Source organism: Anolis sagrei, chromosome 1, assembly GCF_037176765.1.
Source record: "Anolis sagrei isolate rAnoSag1 chromosome 1, rAnoSag1.mat, whole genome shotgun sequence".
In the NCBI taxonomy this organism is placed as follows: domain Eukaryota; kingdom Metazoa; phylum Chordata; class Lepidosauria; order Squamata; family Dactyloidae; genus Anolis; species Anolis sagrei.
In genome coordinates, this window is record NC_090021.1 from 164,123,320 (window position 1) to 164,130,230 (window position 6,911).

The 6,911-nt window shown below is 37.6% G+C and overlaps 1 long non-coding RNA gene across 1 annotated transcript; it reads right to left on the minus strand.

Annotated features, from left to right (window-relative positions):
- Positions 1 to 377: 377 nt before the first annotated feature.
- LOC137095927 (uncharacterized) lies at positions 378 to 5,135 on the minus strand. The gene is made up of 3 exons (XR_010909072.1): positions 5,093 to 5,135; positions 1,872 to 1,933; positions 378 to 429 (listed from the first exon to the last, which is right to left on the minus strand). It is a non-coding gene; the product is annotated as an uncharacterized lncRNA (long non-coding RNA).
- Positions 5,136 to 6,911: the final 1,776 nt, after the last annotated feature.

Here is a 6,911-nt window from a genome sequence, read left to right on the forward strand (position 1 = left end):
TCTTTATATTTATGTTAACATGTAAGAGGTTTCCACTGTCCTAGTAGACTACCACTGGCAGAAACATCTATTTGTAGAAGACAAGTTGGTGAAGGGAGGACACAATCGCATGATAAGTCAAAGTCTGTGCAGGGAGCATTTTAAATGCGACCTCCCAAACTGCAACGTTAATCCGCACAGCCCAAGAATATTTTTTCCTATCCCTGGAAGAACTTGCTGTAATTTCAGTAGGAAACCTTTTGACAGGATGCCCTGATTATTAGAGCATCAAACTGGGCAAGAAACAAGACCCTTCCCTTACACATAATAATGAGCAATTGCCCCTCCTTTATAATTAATCACAGCGTATCCCAAAACAGCTAGTGCATTGTACTTACTGTCATCGGAGTTCCGATAAAGAACGGTGATTCTTTTTGAGACAGGTATTCTCTGAAAAGGAAAAAAACGCATGACATTATTTATCATGCCGCTAAATAATCCATCTGAATAAATAAATGACCCCTACATGTTCTTTTTAGTCACTTTCCTTTAAAAATGAAATTAACTTTCTTGCTAAAGCGGTTGAAATTCCCTTTGCAAGTGCATACTGAATAAAATTAATATTAATTTGATTTTTGTTAGTACTTTACAAAATGGGACTTTTTTTCCTTATTAAAGTTGGGGGGAAAAAACCTATTTAGCACATCTTAATGATGAGTGAAATATTTCAGGAAGACTTTCAACAGCAGCCCTGAAGGATATGAGGCAGATTTCAGCCCTGAGATTTCAGCTAAGTAGTTACAATAAGATTTCTGTGTAATCCGGCTGCAAATTAGTGCGAAACAATTTTCATGTAATTTCTTTGAATCTTTGAATCTCAGAGGAATAAGACAGAAAAAATGCAAAAGCATCATATCAGAATAGAAACTCTCCATGGGTTCTGGTAGGATGCTCTATCCACAAGAAAGAGATCCATCTTTTTCTCGCGAAAAATACAGTTAGCCGTCCTTGTTAATGAAACCGATGGGCATGCCTCTTTTATACTGTTTCCCGACTGCATCTCTGCTGCCACAGGGGTTGAGAGTGGAAAGAGATCCACACCAAATATGGTCTAAATGATTCTAATTACTTGGTTTTTATCTGTTTCTGTTACAACTTGAAGTAGGTTTCCATAAAATACTTAGGGGTGTATATACCTAAAATTTTAAATAATATAATTCAGATAAATTATCATCATCATCATCATCATCATCATCATCACTTTATTTCTTAATTAGTCGTTCTCCACCAAGGTGCTCCGAGCGACTTACAATTTAAAACAGTTTATACACAATATAAAAGATTCAATATAAAAACATTCAACATAAAACATTCAACATAAAAAAATTCAGCAGTGACTATGGCAAAATTTGATCCGGTTACTTAAATGCACAACCAAACAGCCAAGTCTTGAGCGCCTTTGCAAAAGGTCGCAACTCCGACATTGCTCAATATATATGGAGGCAATGAGTTCCATAATTATAACAAAGTAAGGAAGGAAACAAGCAAACAAATCAAGAATAGGAAAAAATGGAATTGGGATATAACAACAAGGGTAAAGCCATATAAAATAATGATACTGCCCAAATTTTTGTACTTATTGCAATGCCTCCCATATAGCATTCCACCTAAAATAATAAAGAAATGGGATAACTCAATTAAAACATGGGCAGTAGGTTCTAGTAAAACCGGAATTGCAAATTCAATATTCTTTACTCCACAAGAAAATGAAGGAATTGAAAGCCCAGCAACAAAGCTCAACTAAAACTGTAAGGTATCTTTATGCTTTATGTGCGTTCATTTTGACCAATATTGGTATGGAATTATTTCTTCTAGTGTATAGTTTTACTTACTGGTGGGATGATTCTTTCTTCCTTGACTTCTGGCTCCGGGGCCGGCTTTGGTTTTGTAGGTTCTGAAAATCAAGAAAAACAATATCACTGCATTTGGAGTTCCCTTGACTTAATCAGTCCTCCTTCCTTAATCAGTAAGAAGAAGCTAATATGGCTGGCCAGGCCTCAGAGGGACAGAAGAAAGCAGACACAGCTCTTAATCAGTAGGGCTGGGTGGTTTCGTTTCGTTAATTCATAATTCGTTAATAATTCGTTAATTTTTTCAATTACAAAACGATAACGAACCATTCTGGAGCAATTATTAAAAAAAACGAATTTTCAAAAACGTTTTGTAAATGCTTCGTATTTCGATATTGTATTCGTTTCGTTATTGTTTTGAGGTCGTTTCGTGATTATTTCCGCATGTCTGGGCCAGTTTTATGGTTTAATTAGTGAAAAAAAATTATAATATCACACCAACAGTCAACAACAGAGGGAGAGGGAAGCTTCAGAAGGTTTTGGAGGTTTTTTAGCGTATTTCTCGGTCGCGTCCGCCATTAACGAATCGATTCGTTATTGTTTCTGAAATCGATTCGTTAATTTTTTACCATTTACGAAATTTCGAAAATATCGAACTTTTTAAAAGGAAAATTTTGTAATTATTTTAAATATCGAAACAAAAAAAACCCCCCAAATACAAATCGATTTTAGAAACAAATTTTTCCTTTGTTACCCAGGCCTATTAATCAGTCCTCCTTCCTTAATCAGTTAGAAGATGCTAATATGGCTGGCCAGGTCTCAGAGGGACAGAAGAAAGCAGACACAGCTCTATCATGCCTAGGCCAAGAAGCTGATGAAAATCTTTCCCATATCCCAACTGTCATTGTTCTAGACTCAGAGGAAGACAAGAACCATTATGTTATGTACCAGAAGCAGATGAAAAGTCCTCCATCCATTTCAGTTTCTGCTGCCATGACCTCAGAAGGAGAGAAGGCGGCAGTACCTACTGAACTCAATTCTCTACCTTTGCCTTTTGTTTCATGTCTAAATTAGACTGTAAGCCTGTAGATAGGGGGACTATTTTCTTGTTCTCTTAAAGCATCAAGTACTATGCTGGCACATCATCATCATCGTCGTCATCATCATCATCATTTGCACCTGCATCTAGAATGCAAGGTGGCAATATTTCAAATTTTTGACTTGTATTCTGTCTAGATGGGCACACTTGAATTTTGCACCTTTCCTCAGCTCTACTTAAGAATTCATTGCACTACCTGAGCCTAGACCCATCCTGATTCTGTTTTTCAGCCATGATATCGTTGTCATGTTGTTGTTGTTGTGATTGTGATGTGTTTTTATCTGAATGTTTTTAATGCTGTTGTTTTAAATCTGTGATTCTCGGACTTGTCCCCATGTATTATTATTATTATTATTATTATTATTATTATTGTAACTCACTGAAACTCTGGATTAACACATGGAATTGATTAAGTTTAGTTTCACAGAAAGAAGGTGGCAACTGAGATTATAACAAGCCTGGGCCTACTTGGACCTCCAGGCATTTTGGACTTCAACTCCCATAATTCCTAACAGCCATGCTGTTCTGGCTGTTAGGAATTGTGGGAACTGCAGTCCAAAATGTCTGGAGGGCCCAAGTAAGCCCAGGCCTACACACATATACAAACAACACACACATGCACATATCTACACAAACACATATCCACTCATATATACATACACATACATAACACATATATACACATGCACACACATATACATATGCACATACATAAACATATACACATACATATATATACACATGCAAACCACTAGGCCTGGGTAACAACGGAAAAAATTGTTTCTAAAATCGATTTGTATTTGGGGTTTTTTTTTGTTTCGATATTTAAAATAATTACAAAATTTTCCTTTTAAAAAGTTCGATATTTACGAAATTTTGTAAATGGTAAAAAAATTAACGAATCGATTTCCGAAACAATAACGAATCGATTCGTTAATGGCGGACGCGACCGCGAAATACGCTAAAAAACCTCCAAAACCTTCTGAAGCTTCCCTCTCCCTCTGTTGTTGACTGTTGGTGTGATATTATAATTTTTTTTCACTAATTAAACCATAAAACTGGCCCAGACATGCGGAAATAATAACAAAACGACCTCAGAACAATAACGAAACGAATACAATATCGAAATACGAAGCATTTACAAAACGTTTTTGAAAATTCGTTTTTTTTAATAATTGCTCCAGAATGGTTCGTTATCGTTTTGTAATTGAAAAAATTAACGAATTATTAACGAATTACGAATTAACGAAACGAAACCGCCCAGCCCTACAAACCACACATATATACATATACACAAGCACACACAACTATACACAGATATACACATGCACACATACATACAGGAAATCTTTGTGGGGTGGTCTTCCCTAGCCCGGATTGCTTCATGTCTGTGATTCCTGTTTCCCGAGGCCACAGCAACACGTGCCACAGGAGACAAGGTGGAACTGTCTTCCCCCCCCCCCTTCATTCTGGCCCAGAGCAGCAGTTGCATATGTCCCCAACGATGACATATGCAGGAGACAAGATGGAACTGTCCCCTGGCCCGCTCTCTAAATAAAAATCTAATGTTCGTTTGTGGGATTAACGTAACTCATAAACACTGCACACCAAATTTGGACACTATACACCTATCAGGCCAATGAGTGACCACCACTCATTAAAATATTGAAAAACGCAGCAGAAGAGACTATAAAAGCAAAAAACAAAACAAAACATTACAACGCATGCGCAAACTACATATATACACAAACACACATATACAGAAATATATACACATGTGTATGCATATATACACCATATACACAGAAAGCAAGGAAGTAGAGAAGGAGGAAGAGAATGAAGGAAAGAAAGAAAGGTAGAGAAGGAAGGAAGAAGGAAAAAAGTGAAAGAAGGAAAGAAAGAGAGAGGGAAGAAAGGACAGAAGGAACGAAAGAGAGAAAGAGGGAGGGAATGAGGAAGGAAAGAGACAAGGAAAGATGGAACCAAAGAGCAAAGGAAAGGAGGAAAGAAACAGGTAGAGAAGGAAGAAAGAAGAAGGAAAAGAAAAAGAGGGAAGGAAAGAGAGAAAGAAGAAGGGAGGAAAGGTTGGCCACAGCAACGCGTGGCGGGTACAGCTAGTATTTAATAACAGTGTATCCCAAAACAGCTAGTGCATTGTACTTACTGTCCATGATGTTGCTCACTCCCCTTGAAACAGGCACTACTGGCTAAAAAAGAAAAAAGAAAAAATGCCTGGCATTATTTATCATGCCGCTAAATAATCCATCTGAATGACCCATACATGTTCTTTTTAGTGGCTTTCTTTTAAAAATCAAATTAACTTTCTTGCTAAAGCAATTGAAATTCCCATTACAAGTGCATACTGAATAAAATTAATATTACAGTAATTTGATTTTTGTGAGTACTTTACAAAATGGAACTTTTTTCCTTATTAAAGTTGAAAAAAGCCTATTTAGCACATCTTAATAATTTTCTTTACAGTCTCATTGGTAAATCTTTAAACTTAATTTCTTTCCTGATTAGTATACTCAAGGAACCAGATTAATTGTTTACCCTTATTCCCAACACAGGTACATTCCAAAATATAACTAAATGTGAGCACCAAAGCCTAAATACCATGAAGGAACCAGATCCATCTGAACTTGGAAGTGAAGCAAAGTTAGCCCTCGTTAATATTGGGACAAAAGACCAACCATGAACACCAGGTATTTCATGCTATGATTCAGTGGGAGGAACAGGCCAAACCACCTCAGAGTATTCCTTGACTAAGAAAACCCTATGAATCAAGGGATCACCATAAGTTGCCAGGTGCCTTGAAGGCATAGATACATCCATGCAGCAGTAGCAGCAAAAGCTGGCAGATGATTCTGCCAAAACTGTCAACCCAGAAAGCATTTTGGGATATCAGTTACAAGAGGATCTGTCAGTTCTATATTCGATTATCGCAAGGCCATTTATATCCTGTGTCATGCCTTTCATGTTATGTCATCCAGGACATCACTTTATAACATTGGAAATGCTCCGTGCTAATTGTCACTTCTAGTTTGGGGAATGCCACTGACACGCATCAATGCAAGACACAAAGCAGACAATATCAGAATATTCAAAAGACACTTAGAGGTTTTGTTACTCTCCTGAAGCATTTGCTGCCGTCTGTCGTGGAAATCTTTCAATTTATGCAAAATAGATGTGAATATCAGACTGTAAGCCCAGGCATCCTTGCGTGGAAATATGTCCCAGTGGAAGCAGTGAGAAGAATTACTTCCAAATCACCTTGATTTATGTATTTAGAAGACCTATACCACCCAAGGCTAAGAAGGGCTGCCACAGGGGTTGAGAGTGGAAAGAGATCCACACCTCTCTGTTGCACATTGACAAAACAAACCAATATGATCTAAATGATTCCATTTTACTTGCTTTTTATCTGTTTCTGTTACAACTTCAAGTAGGTTTCCATAACATGTTCACCATGCCTGATAAATCTGTACAGAAACCTTGAAGTATCTACTATGTTGTTACTTTCTTAGAAGTACAAAAAGAGAAAAAGATGTAAAGCAAGGCTGGGGGAGAGCTTGGTTAATCATAAAGCTGTGGAGATCTGACTCCAGGAGTAATCCGTGCCTTTGCCCTCCTATTGATACCTGCTTTTCACTAACCTCTACCACATCGTTACAGCCCAATGGGAGCTCACATTATTAAAGTGAAGAAAGGATGTGTCATGCAGACACGGTGGTGTCTTTCTGCTAGCTGTCCGTGTTTGTTTACTCAATGTCTTTATAGTCATATTAGTCATTTTAGCTCATGTAGATGCCAACTATAGATCAGGAACTCAACTTGCTATGTGTCTTTTGACCCCCCCCCAAAAAAAAAGCATAAATGAGGCCAGTTGGGAAGCATGCCCCTCCGTCAGGCTGAGGCTGACAAACACAAGGGTCTCATTCAGTTCCCAACTGGCCTCTTTCATGAGGCCATCAAACCTGAAT